Source organism: Malaclemys terrapin, chromosome 3 (assembly GCF_027887155.1).
Source record: "Malaclemys terrapin pileata isolate rMalTer1 chromosome 3, rMalTer1.hap1, whole genome shotgun sequence".
In the NCBI taxonomy this organism is placed as follows: domain Eukaryota; kingdom Metazoa; phylum Chordata; order Testudines; family Emydidae; genus Malaclemys; species Malaclemys terrapin.
The window spans coordinates 108071450-108085503 of record NC_071507.1 but is presented as its reverse complement, the minus strand read 5'-3'; the positions used below and the strand labels follow the sequence as shown (position 1 = coordinate 108085503).

Here is a 14054-nt window from a genome sequence, read left to right as displayed (position 1 = left end):
TTAAGTATAAATGACATGAGTTATTGGATGCAATATCTAGCCAAAAAATCTTTTTGACCAGTCTGAGTTTTACTACGCTGTGAGCTGCCAGCATCCCTATTGGAAAAAAATCTGGTCAAATCTTAGTTCTCAGTGGACTCTGGATTCAGAAATAGCTATTCTTGCCAGAAAGTACCTTTTGAAGTTTACATTAACATGGATATTTATTTATTTTCCCTCTGTAACAATGACAGTGGTTGAGATAAACTGTTTAATTCTAAATAGAAAACACATCTGCTGTTTCTGCATTGTTTGTGGTTGCTGGAGGGGCGACAATTTAAACCAAGTAGCACACATGACATTTTAAGTGAGATGTTGTATGAGGATTTGCAGCTGCTGATTTCTCCCCCCGCCTCCCCACTTACAGCAGCATCTGGCGGCATCATTTCATTTTAAGGACTGTAAACCTTTCCATTCTGACCACCACACTGAATGGAAACAATTTTTTTAATGCAGTCATTTTAGTTTTCATTGGGCTGAAAGGCATTTTCTAAAATTCAGTGGGCCAGATCCTCAAATCAACATAGCTCTTGACTGAGGATCAGATATTCAAAGGTTTTTAGGTGCCTAAAGATACAATTAGGTGCCTCATGGGATTTTCAAAAGCTCCTACCTAGGCAAGCTAAACTATTGAAACCAATGGGAGTTATCTGGAGATTCCAAAGCCAGAAGGTACCACTGTGACCATCTGAAATGTTCAGGCACGTTTGAAAATTTCATTAGGAGTTTATCTGCATCATTAAGCATTGAAATACCATTGAGAAATCTGATCCTCATTGACCAGCTGAAAATCTGGCTCATTTTAAGTAGCTCAAACTTATGATTAGTAAGGAACTTGTTTTCAAGGAGCTCTGCTGAATTAGGAGCTAAGGAAGTTCTTGGGGGCTCATAGGAATCCTTTAGTAAAAAAAAAAAAAAAATCTCCTGTGAAGTTGAATGGAAAGTTTGGATGATTTCCCTCCCTCTGTGCACGCTTGCTGGATAGTACTACAACAACCTCTCTCCTAGATCATCCCTGCAGCAAGGGGATGTACCCCTGGTGCTCATAAAGTTACTTGTGAAGAGCATGTTATTTCCCTTGGGCTGGACCAGATCATAACAAATGGCAAGTATTTTTAAAAAATTCCCAGGGACGATACTCTGCCCTGACCCCAAGGTCTTCATCCCCCACAACTCTCTTTACATAGTACAAACTGAACTCTGTCCTACACTATTAATGTGGCCAGAATAATTTTCAGGAATAAGGCATAAACATTTCCCATTAAGTGCAGCTTTTATGTAAGCGTGCTGCCTCCTTTCCTAGTTATAGTTGTGAGAAGTCATTTTTGTTCCAAGAGGAGAACAAGAGAATCAGTCCCTCAGCCCTCCTCTCCACCAGCACATGCAGCCCAGGTTGGGACACAGATTCATCACAAGCTATAGCCCATAGTTACAATACATGCATCAGTAATGTGCTGTCAATGAGTGAATATAGCTCCAATCCAGTATAGCATGTATGTCCATGTGTAAAGCATCCTACTGACTACTCATGTGCTTTATTTAAACATGTGTATGTGCTTTTGCTGAGTGAAGTTATATGGGGGAAGATTTCTAGTTTGATCCTGTTTTATAGATGGAACCTTGGAAGACATGGTGATGAAAGCAGGGCCCATAATTTTCTGCCAGATCATGGAATTGCTGGCTGCCAAAGAAACTATCCAACAGCGAGCCAGAAAATGAACTCAGAAGATGGCACAATACTTGAGTGGCCATGTTTATACTGGAATAGCAAGGGATGTCAGGATTTCACCATTAAATGAACAATGCATTTCTGGCAAGGTCCATCTTCATCATTTTAGCCACATTCCTCAGTCACAAATGAACCACACTGTTAGAAGAACTCCAGCATTTGGATTTAAATGTATTCCTCCCACACACACATCCCCAATATGTTATAGGTGTAAGGACCCTAATTTCCATGAAAACCTGTTTCTTAGGAATTCTGTAACTACTGTTTACACTGGACACAAAATGGAATAGACAAAACATTTGAAATGAAATAATCAGCTGCACCATCGCAATCCACCAGTCCTTGCTTTCTCTACTCAGAACACCCCATGTGTAGATACATGTACATATTTTGATTGTCTGCAGATCACGTTAGCAAGTGAGCATGTTAAGAAATCTGAGTAGGACAGGGAGCCTTTGACAAATTAGCCTTGTTCTTGTTTCCCCACCCACTCATTTATTCTTACTGAGCTTTTGAAATAATTACAAATACTCCACTGAAGTGAATGGAAAGACTTCTGATCCAAAGCCTACATGCAGAATCATATCAAACAGATTAAAAAAAAAAAAAAAACAGGAGTACTTGTGGCACCTTAGAGACTGACAAATTTATTAGAGCATAAGCTTTCGTGGACTACAGCCCACTTCTTCGGATGCGAAGAAGTGGGTTGTAGCCCACGAAAGCTTATGCTCTAATAAATTTGTCAGTCTCTAAGGTGCCACAAGTACTCCTGTTCTTTTTGAGGATACAGACTAACACGGCTGCTACCCTGAAATCAAACAGATTAAAATGTATGCAGGGTGTGGGAGGGCAGCACAAGGCCCACTCTACCACTGAAAGCTTGAATGGCGGAACTTGCCTGTACAGTGGTTGAAGTGGCCATGTAAGGATGTCTGTGTACATTGGAAAGAGTCTCTGCATCATCCCTGCATAAGCCAGTTCACAACTCTGCTGTTCGGCAGTCTGGGGATCTGCGTTCACACGGATCCAGCAGCCTCCACATCTTGGGGGTGCTGTGACAGCTATTGCAGCCCTAGCCCTGGGTTGGTGGGCTAGATTTCACTTCCCAGTGTCCTCCACACACCGCCAGCATAGAACCCAAATAACCAACTCACACATGGATGGAGCAGATTTGTAAGAGGGAAAAAAATTAAATGTATAAAATCATGCTAAAGTTGTCCCCTAAATCTGAACAAAGCAACTAAGTGCAGGAACAACCGCCCAACCATCCACCATAAACGCCCCCCCCCCCCCCCACACACACACACACAAATCTTTAGCTAGAGTTCATAAAAAAAGAAGTATAATTTAGATATTCTTGGCAAATGATGTAGGAAGTTCTACTGTAAAATAATAGCCTTACATATTATTGTTGTTGTTCCCTTCCCTTCTTTCTAGCCACACTTTGTTTACCTTTAGAAATGACACACTAGAACAATTTTCAAAATACTGTATGACTTGGTACAATATTTCACTGTGCATGATCAATGGACAGCTAGCAGAGCTAGTGCTGACACTGACATGTTCTGAAACCTGAGTTTGTGCCTAATGTACATGTCCCAAGGCCCTGATTCAGAAAAATATCCATATTCATGGAGAGCACTAAAGCCTGTACTTACACTTCCTGAACTGGGACCTACGATAGGTAAAAATGTGCAGTGTTTAGATCTCCTCGCAGAGCTTTTTCCCTGCAACTTAATAAAGTGCTGGTGAGAGGCTTATGCAACTTTTAATGAGTGGGGGTTTTTTTGGGAAGAAAATTAAAGACGACTTCTTGAACAGCTCACCATAGATTGGTGCAAAAGATAAAACAAAGCCAAGACATTATGCTCTATTCACATATTAAATAATAGTTACTGCATGTACTTTTAACAGTATATTATACAAAACTAAGGCATGATCCAAAGTTTATAGAAGTCTATGGAAAGATTCCTAGGCCTACAGAGAGTTACTAATAGGCAGGCTAACACTAGAATACAAACTTTCCCATACTACTCTATCCTTACTTGCATCACTCCGGGCTCGATTTGCCATTTGCAGATGTGTGCTTAGCAGCAAAAGTTTCAAACTCTGGCACCTAATCTGTAACTGTTGCATTTTGTAATAAGTTTTGAGATGCTCTTATTTAACTCAATAATATTCTAAAGAGGAGACACATGGATTCTAAGACACAGCATTGGAAAAAATAATTGTGAAAGATCTCTCAGTGCAGGAAGGGTTTCAAAGAAACAAACCTCATGAGCATGCTAAGGCATAAGAGGCTATACAGCCCATCTAGTTTTGGTTTCTGGCTCAAAGTTGACAAATTGGAATGTTTTTGATGCTTGTAGTAGTAAATGTCAATTATGTTGTGTACAAAGTTAGAAAATCTTACAATCTAAGTACGGTAAGATATTTCATGCTGGTTGAAACAGCTGTCTGAGTGGGGATAGTATTTTTGTGTGTTTCTTGAGTGCCTAGCATAATGGGGTTCCTGGTCCATGATCGGAGCTCCCAGACAAGAATAAAAACTAGTAATAATAATGGCTAATACACTGCTGACAACCCAGATACGATCGGTCAGAAAACACTGATTATACAGATCCCTCTTCACGTGTATGTGGATTATAAACATGGACTAGACTGTAAGTATACAACCTGCTCTGAGCCAGAGACAACAACAAAGGAGCACTGTGCCAGTAATGCGTCAAGGAGGGAACTGTGTCTCTGCAATGCACAATTCTCTCCCTGCTTCCCCATTTAGTTCAGGGAGGATCTAGTCAGCTTCTGATATAAACCGGAAGCCGATGACTTCCCCCTCTGCCCTGGATCAGATGCGCTGGCTGGCATGATGGTGGCTCGACCCATGCTCCACCCCACCCACCTATGAGAGGTGCTGCTCTCCTGCTGCAGTTACCCATGGTGCAGGTAGGCCACACAGGAAGGAAAGGGGGCACCTTGCTTTGCACCCCCTAGCTTTACTGTGATATTGTAAGGGTGGGTCACAATCTTGCCCTATGGCTGGAATTATAACTCCTTTTATATAGTGCCTTCTAATACTGGTGGCCTGTGCGTGTTTTCAGATGAAGCGGATGCGGGAACCATTCACAGAGTTCCACATTTGGGCTCAGCAGAAAGGAGGGAGCTCATGGAAGGTCAGCGGGCCTTCAGCCTATTCAGCAGAAATTTGGTAGTCCCTAGGAAGCATTTTAAGCCTTTCATAAACCCAAATAAAAAGCAGGCTTCATTCTAATACTCCTTTTAGCCCTGTCCCCAAGAAAACCCTCATCCTGATTTACTACCAGGATGTAGTAGTAAGCAGCTGGTCTAATGTGATTACAATTTTTATAACTTTCAATTACTAGTTACTTGATTATTTTTTAACCAATTAAGGAGCTGGTTTTGATTGGCTATATGTGACAGAATAAGTCTTGGGTCACCTCAGGTGATGCAGCCCCTTGACTGTTCCACGTCTCAGCTACTTCAGAGCAGCGCAACTACTTGACAAAATTTTCTTGCAAAAACTTTTGGCCTGTATCTCCAGCCCTCCTCCCGCAAACACACATTTTAGCAGGAGAAAAGAAATAGCAAAACGGGAAGTTTCAGAGAGTGGAGCTGTGGATCCTATGTCTGCAGGTACAGGGACTTGGTGAGTATTGTATTTGTTCCATCTAGGTTTGTTCTCTGTGAGGATTGTGTGGCTGGACTGTGGGTCCCCTGAATGTATAGGTGAGACAGTTCTGTGTTTCAGTGAGGGCCTTGTTGCTGGGAGAGAGCAGAGCAATGAGGCTTAGTATATAAAATCAGTTGCCAGGTGAACAGGAGAAGCAAACTGGATGAGTTTCAGTGGGACTTTAGAGAGGAAGTACAGGAGTACTTGTGGCACCTTAGAGACTAACAAATTTATTAGAGCATAAGCTTTCGTGGACTACAGCCCACTTCTTCGGATGCATATAGAATGGAACATATAACGAGGAGATATATATACACACATACAGAGAGCATAAACAGGTGGGAGTTGTCTTACCAACTCTGAGAGGCCAATTAATTAAGAGGAAAAAAAAAAAAAAAAAAAAAAACTTTTGAAGTGATAATCAAGCTAGCCGAGTACAGACAGTGTGATAAGAAGTGTGATTCCTGTTTTAGATACGGACCTCAGCAGGTAGCAGACATGGATGAGGAAACAATTACTGTCCCCTGTCTTGGATGTGTTCTGTTTTTCTTTCTGCTGGGAGAGAGAATAGATTTCTTGTGTATGAAATGCAATTTGGTGGCCATATAGGAGGAGAAAATACATAGTCTGGAAGCATAAGTTGCAACATCATGCAGAATTTGAGAGAACAAAGACTTCTTGGTAAACCAGATTTGGAAATCATTGTCAAACACCAGAGGAAAGATGGGTGATGAGGGAATTAGAGTAGAAAAAAAGACAAGACAGTGACTAAGAAGGTAAGAGCCAGGACGCATTCAACAACAAGAATTATCAAATCATTTTCAGATACTCAACAAATCAGCTACAGAAGAACCTGTCTCTGGAGGAATGGAATAAAGAACTACATGAGACATACTTGGTGTCCTTATGGTATGAAATAAGCAACGAAGAGAGGTTCTGCAGCCATCCTAGGAATGTCCATATGCAATGCATCATTGGCAAATCTCTATTAAGAAGAGCAGACAGAATTTGGCAAGACACACACAAGGACAATTGTCTTCTTTGAGTGAAGATAGGAGTTGTAACTGCAGGATTTGACGTGATTATGAAGTTGTTGGGCAAGAGTCCACTGACAGTGACACACATTGGAACCAGTGGCATGGTATCTCATGGAATTACACAGATTATAGAAGACTTCAGGCAACTTGAAAGGGAGTGGAGGAAAAGGAAAGTCCAAGTGGTCGTCTCAAAGATCTTATCAGCCCAATGAGCGAGATAAGGCAGAAGATATTGCAGGTGCATAATGGGCTGCATGACTGGTGAGAGGCTGAATGTTTTGGTTTAAACATTGGACCACATTCTAGTGGGAGAGAGTAATGCATGAAAAGAACAGCCTCCATCTCATAGGTAGCAGATTTCTTGGTTAGAGACTAGCTGGAACAGCTAGGAGAGCATGAAACTACCAAAACAAGGGGAGGGTAATAAAGGAGCAAATGCAGTACAAAACTCAAGATGTCATGAACAAATTGAACTGATATGGCAAAGAACACAAAAAGAAAAGTTTTCAGTTGCTTATACACCAATGCTAGGAGTCTGGGTAACAGATATAAGGAATTAAAAAAAAAACTTGATGAGAGAAGTATATAATGGGCATTACAGAAACCAGGTGGAACAATTCACTCATCTGGTTACAAGCAGCTCAGGAAGGATCAATTGGGTAAAAGGTGTAGGGGGAGTCACTCTACATTAAAGACATCATTACCTGTTTTAGAATTATCAATAACTCAGAAACACAGCATCTCAAATACATATAGATCAACGTGCTAACAAAGCCAAAGAGGGTCTACTGTTGGGGAGCGGGGGGGGGGGGGGGGCGGGAAAGGGCAGGGGGTCTCTTACAGGCCAGCAAATCCAAACAGAGAACAGGATGAGTTAGTCCTTACAGATAGGTGCTTAACAGATTGACAAAAACGATGGTGTTTTAGGAGGGAGTTCAGTTTTGGAGAAATATACTGGATGCTCAAGCAGTCAGTAATAAGTCATTCCAGGTATTAAAATTTATAGATTTTTCTAACAAAGTACTGCACTTGCTATGAGGTAACTATTTTGGTCCTCATTATTCAGGGATCAAGACAAATTAGTCACTGGAATGGATGTTGGTGGTTGTCTAGGGACTAATAATTGTGTTCTGATTGCATTCAATATAGGTAAACAGAACATTCCCAAGCAGTAATTATATTTTTATATACAGATAGATAGACAGACGACACACTTGGTGCCTCAAAGAGGGCTAATCTCTCAATGCGGAGAGAAACGACGAGTGAAATTGACTGTGGGGAAAAAATTTAGACAGAAAAATGAGAATAAAAATTGGGAGTTCTTTAAGAAGAGCTTATTAGATGAACAAAAAGCCATGCAATCAAGAAAGTGGTCAACTTTGATTAAAGTCCATCCTGGTCTAGTGTCAAAGTGGAGGCAGCAATTTAATTTTTTTTTAATTATATCCAAAAAGGGAACATAGCAATCAATTTAAATTTAGAAGTTTTGAAGTATAGAAAATTTATAAGGAAAGCTAAAGACATTGGGGTGTGGGGGGAAAAGAAATCTACAGCTGGCAGGGCTAAGGACACTAAGAGTTTTTAAGGAATATTAGGAACTAAAATATTATATATATATATATATCCAAGCAATAGTAGGGTTATGGGTACATCATTAGATGAAGCTGGCAAAATTAATGATGCAGTAAAAGTTCAATAAATATTTGTTCTGTATTGGGAAAGAAGCAGGTGTACAGTAGGATGTATCACATGAGGCTAATGAACTACTTTCCAACCCATCATCAGGCCCTAGTAACTTACACCCAAGAGTCCCAAAAGAGATCTCTGGCCAACCAATGTTATTCTTTAAATAAATATTTGAATACCGGGGAAATTTCAGAAAGCTAGATGAATACTAATGCTGTGTCAATATTCCAAAAAAGGCAAACAGTATGACCTGGGTAATTATAAGTCAGTTAGTCTGACATCAATCCTGGGAAAAATAATGGAAAAGTTGATATGGGATTCAACTGCTAAAGAACAGGAATATAATTAATTCCAGTCAATACGGTTTTGTAGAAAATAGGTCTTGTCAGACAAACCCGATTTCTTTCTTTGATAACATTACAAGTTTGATAAAGTTAGCATTTGTAGCCGCAGTGGATAGTCTCCGTTGGTTGAAGGTACACATCCACAATTAATTAGGTCTGTGGTTTAGCAATACTCTTGGATTCCTCATTGATATAGGTTACTCACAGCTACTGGTATGTGAGAACTTATTCTTCCATCTCTGGTTGACTAGGAGACTCCATCCCATTCTAGGGTGACCAGACATCCCGATTTTATTGGGACAGTCCTGATTTTAGGGACTTGTCCCATGTCCCAACCTTACATCGGTTGGGAAGCCCTTTGTCCCAATATCAGGGACCGTCCATCCAACCACAGCCACGGCGCCACTGCTCACCGCTTCTTGGGGCAGCTCCCGGCGCCCACCTGCTGGCAGAAGCGCCGCATGCTGCAGGGGCACAGCTTGCAGGCACCGGGAGTGGGCTGCGGCTCCAGCAGCTCCCACTGTTGCTTTTCATGGCCAATGAGAGCCACAGAGCTCGCGCTTGTGGAAGGCACAGCACGTGGAGAGTCTGGAGACTCCCCTCGCCGCTCTCACCCTAGGAGCCAGAGACCTCCCAGCAGGGCTGGTGAGTGCGGCCGGGGAAGGGAGCAGGGTGTGATGGAGGGAGTGTCTGGGAGGTGTGTGTGGGGTGCTGGTCTGTGAGGGAGATTTGTGTGTTTTGGGGTGCTAGACAGTGGGGAGATCTGTGTGTGTCAAGGCAGGGGCAGTGCGGGTCTGCGTGGGGCATAGTGTAGTTGTGGTGGTGGGGCTGTGGGGAAGGTAGGAAGGAAGGGAGGGGAAATCTCTGTGTATTGGGAAACTAGCGAGTGGGGGGTTGTGTGGAGTGCTGGGTAGCTGTGGTGGGGCTGTGGGCAGGAGGGCTCTGGGTGGGGTGTGTGTGTGTGTGCGTACACACACACACACACACACACAAACACTGTGCATTTGTGGTGGAAGGGTTGTAGGGGGGCGCTGGGCATAGTGGATCCAGGGGGCGCTGGGCAGGGGAGCTATATGGCACAGCATGGGCCCACCCACAACAGGAAGGGGCACACTGGTAGCACAGAACCAGGCGGACAAGTGTGCCTTTGGCTCCGGTCGGGGCTATGCACCTGTGTCTGTCATCGTTCCCCACGCCCCCCGCTCGCCCAATGTATCCTGATATTTCACTCTTGCGATCTGGTCACCTTATCCCATCCTAACGGACAATGACCAGACCTCAGTTATAAACACCTTTGTCACCTCCTACTTGGACTATAGCAATGTGATATACTTGGGCACGAAGCCTTCAGCATTCAGGAAATTCCAACTCATACAGAATACTGCAGCACATCTCCTGAGCAACACAGGCTACCATGAACACTACACACCTGTCCTTTCTTGACACTGTCTTACCACAGAATTAATCAAGTTCAGGGTCTCAGTGCTGATCTTCAAGGTGATCAGTGGCCTGGGCCCAGGATATCTAAAATAATCCCTAAGCTCCAGAACAAAAATCTTTGTTGACAACTCTGCTGATCAGGCACAATGGTATTTTCTACAAGGGAAAGCTCATCTGTGTGGGAGAGAGACCTTTTCGTTCTTCCAGAAACTAAACACCATCACAAACCTCACCACCTTCTGCTTCAAGTGCAAGGCTCATTTCTTTGACCTTGTCTTCTCCAACACATAGCAACATGTATGTTTAAATAAAAACAAACCAAACACCCTGCCAAAACAAGATACTCCACTGCACACACCTCTATCCCAGGAGAGAAGATGAGAGAACAAACACTATGACAGATTTCTATTGCACTGTTTGAAGGCACTCAGATACTGAAGTGATGAGCATCATAAGACCCTCTATAGAATATACTCCACCTATTGTTAGGCATTTGATTTAAATACTGCACAACATTCTGTTTAAAAGGTGAACACTCTGCTATATCAATAAAGCACATTTTGAATTGATTAAGAAATAGCTAATTGACAGGTCTCAAAGTAGTTGCCAATAAGGGAGAGAGTCATTGAATTTCACCCACATTCAGTGATGACTCCCCATTGGCAACTAGTGAGTTCTGCGGGTATCAGCAGTATTAGGCCCAACACTATTCAACATTTTCACCAGTGAATTATATTTACTTCCACAGACTATCAGTAGTGACTTTGGGATGACTCGAAGCTTGGCAGAATGGTAAATAATGATGAGGACAACAGTCCTATGGAGCAATCTGGATTCAAACAAATTGTTATATATCTAGGAACAAGGAATGCAGGCCATACTTACTGAATGGGGGACTATACAGAATCTTGAGAGGTCATCTAGGTCTTGCCTCACAGTGGGAGGGAATGGACAAGTATACACACCCCTTTCCTGAGCCATGTTCATCCAACCTCTTCTTAGAAACCTCCAGTGATCGTGATTCCACAACCTCTCTTGGTAACCTATTCTATGAACTCCTTTTACTGGCTCTTCTTGCACACACACCTTTACCAAAGTTTCCCCCTCCATGTGGATATTTGGTGTAGTAGTTGGTTGTGTTAGCATTACAGACCAGTCAAATCTCCAAAGAGGCAGACATTCCATGCAGAAATTCATGAAGCAACTTCTCTTCTGTGCACAATAGGGTCTTATCATACAAATCCTTAGGAATGCTTAAATATAGGTGTCACAAATTAACATCACTAACTGCAAAAATTGCTCAGATAATTACAATATTTATGACAATAGCAACTTTGTCACTTACTTTACAACTTCAGAGTCAAAATGAACAAGTGCAATGGATTACATCAATTGAGTATGTCATTTAGCTATTGGTGAATCTTGCATCTTACTCATGATATGAAGTCTGATCACAGAAAGATTCAAAAATGTGACCTTCGACTACTTCCCAAAGAGATTTCTGTGCATGACAGTATGTAAGTTGGAAGAAAAACAAGATGCATTTTGGTGGCTGCATCTCAAAGTATTGACCTGCATCTTTTAAAACACCATTATCTGACTATTAGGACAAAAATTAAATGCTCCTATTCCAGAAAAATCCTTCACCTGCCCTCACTGTAGCTCTTTTCCATGTAACTTCAATATAGCATTAATATTGAAACAAGATTTCAAATATTGATTAGTTCAATAGAAATCAAAATTTGCATAAACAGGAAAGTTTATTAAAAGCAAAGGTGTTGCCTTTAAAGTTACAACATTTTTGGGACAACATACAAAACTGGGAACCATTTTGTATGTTTCCACAAGCTAGATCAAACTTACGGTTTGTATTTCTATGATCCAATTAAAAAGGAATGAGGTGGAGATATTCTAGCCACAGATACAGAATTATCCAAATTCGACTGAAGTATACAGCAGTGAGGCTCAGTATGAGTCTCACAGCAAAACTAAAGACATTAGCTGGCTCAGCTAAATGTAGGAATAAGGTAGTATTTCTTTAAAACACTTTGCGAACACTCTAGTGGTCTTCACTGTTTTTTGTTTTCAAAGCCATCAGAAACCACTCAGAGCAGCAGTATACGTTAAGATAGGCCTTGTATATCTGTATATAGTTAATAAATGTGATAATTTGGGAGCCAGCTGTGACCAAGCAATGTCTTCATATTATTTTTGCTGTACAAGCAAAAGTAACACTATTCATAACTGTTTCTAATATCTGTTACACAATTAAGCTGATTAAATTAAGTCATTTTTCCTGTTCTTAATTCAAACAAACCAACATTCCTATAGACATCTTCATTTGTAGTCATCATAATTTCTGTAAAAACACTGCAGCTGGATTTGCAGCAGATTGGCTGAATATTGTTTTTTGCTGATTTGTACGCACATATTGCATGTTGACTAACAAAAACACAACACAATAAAAACTGTGGTAATATATGTTTGTCAGACCTGAAATAAAGGCTCGCCTCTGGGAGTGGCGTATTCATAGAAAAGGAACAGTCACAGGGCTGTGCATGTGGGGTTACTCAATATGTATTTTGTCATACAGACAGTCTGAGTCTAGCTCCTTATTCAAATGCCAAGCATAGTATGGAAGTGGTGGAGGCATAGTGTGGGGAGGCATACCGCACAAGAATGAAGCTTTGGGTCAGAGTGACTCGTCCCAGTGCATTCAGAACAATCTGATGTTCATGGGGACATGTCACTTTGGGTGACCTGAGATGCATTATGATGAACAGCCAGTCAAAACCTAACTCCTTGGTAATTATAACAAATAAGTAATTCGTAATTTAAATATATCACACTATGGAAATTTCTAAAAAGTTAATCTTACTGATATATTTAAATAATTTTGGCCTTTGAATAAAGAGCTGGGAACCAGGAACTAACTTCAGTCTCTCACTTTTCAGACTTACCTATGAGAACCCACATCACAGTTTCCTTCAGAGCCCTCTAGCCCACAAGAAGGACCAAGAAACCCCTTAAAATTACAAGATACCTCTATAAATTAGAAGAGTTTTCAATGTACTGTAATTACTCCTGTACTGAGCTCAACAACTTGTGTTGACATCAGCATATTTACCAGAAAGGCTTCTGTTATGTTCACAGCATACACACCAAAATTAGATAAAAAACAAATACTTCAGCTGGGAGGTTCTAGTGTACACTACTTTATTTCTTAGTATTCAGAATAAGACACAAGAATCCCAAACCAGACAAAATAGGTAAGAGAACTCACCTATTGCTTTAAACTGTCTCTTTCCAGACTGACTCAGATTAGTTTGCACACTTCACTACACAGCCCCTAGCCTATAAACCAAACCAGGAAACCTCATCTCCCCTACTCCAAGACCTAGCTTGCAAGTCTAACCAAATCCTCAATACACAACAGCTGCCATTTACACCCTATCAAATGTTGGGTCTTCAGGTAACCCCCTTCAGATGAAGGCAGGCACCTCACTTACCTCATTTATCATTCCCTGAGCAGTGACAGTCCTGTGGTCTAGTTGCAAGGTATGGGGTGCAGTCCTCTTGCTGTCCCTCTTAGAAAGCCCACCCTGTTTCAGGGGTTATAAAACAGTCCAAACAATCAAACAAGGTATTTCCACAGCTCACCAGTCTCTATGCCCCCTCCCACATGCAGAGAAGGGGAAACGGGCTTTCAGACTGAGGAAATCTCAGCTCCTTAACCTTTTGCATGGCTAATAGCCAAGGCTTAATTCTGGGGTTTCATCTGAAGAAACAAACTGGCCCTTCTTTTCTCAGAAGGCAAATGCTGGCAGTGCTCTCAAACTATTCTTCAATACATAATCCAAACCCCTAACCTGGGAGCTCTAGCTCAGTTTGTTTTAGAATACCATTCCTAGGCCTGAGAAGCTGCACAGGTGCAGTAGGTTGGGGCTGATTGTCACCACAGACATTCTTTAACCCCTTTTTGACTGGTGTATATGGGGGAGGGGAGTAATCTGTTCCACCACACACCCATACAAAGTGGATGTGAAATACTACTATTATTTGCACAAATGTAAGTGGCTTCACAAGGC

At 41.6% G+C, this 14054-nt stretch overlaps 1 long non-coding RNA gene across 2 annotated transcripts in view; it reads right to left on the bottom strand.

Moving 5' to 3' along the window:
• LOC128834681 (uncharacterized) overlaps nt 1–13832 on the bottom strand; it is a 130762-nt gene extending 116930 nt beyond the window's left edge. For both annotated transcript variants that reach the window (XR_008444464.1, XR_008444465.1), the window contains exon 1: nt 13476–13832. This is a non-coding gene — a long non-coding RNA (uncharacterized LOC128834681). The remainder of the gene's footprint in view (nt 1–13475) is intronic.
• Nucleotides 13833–14054: the final 222 nt, after the last annotated feature.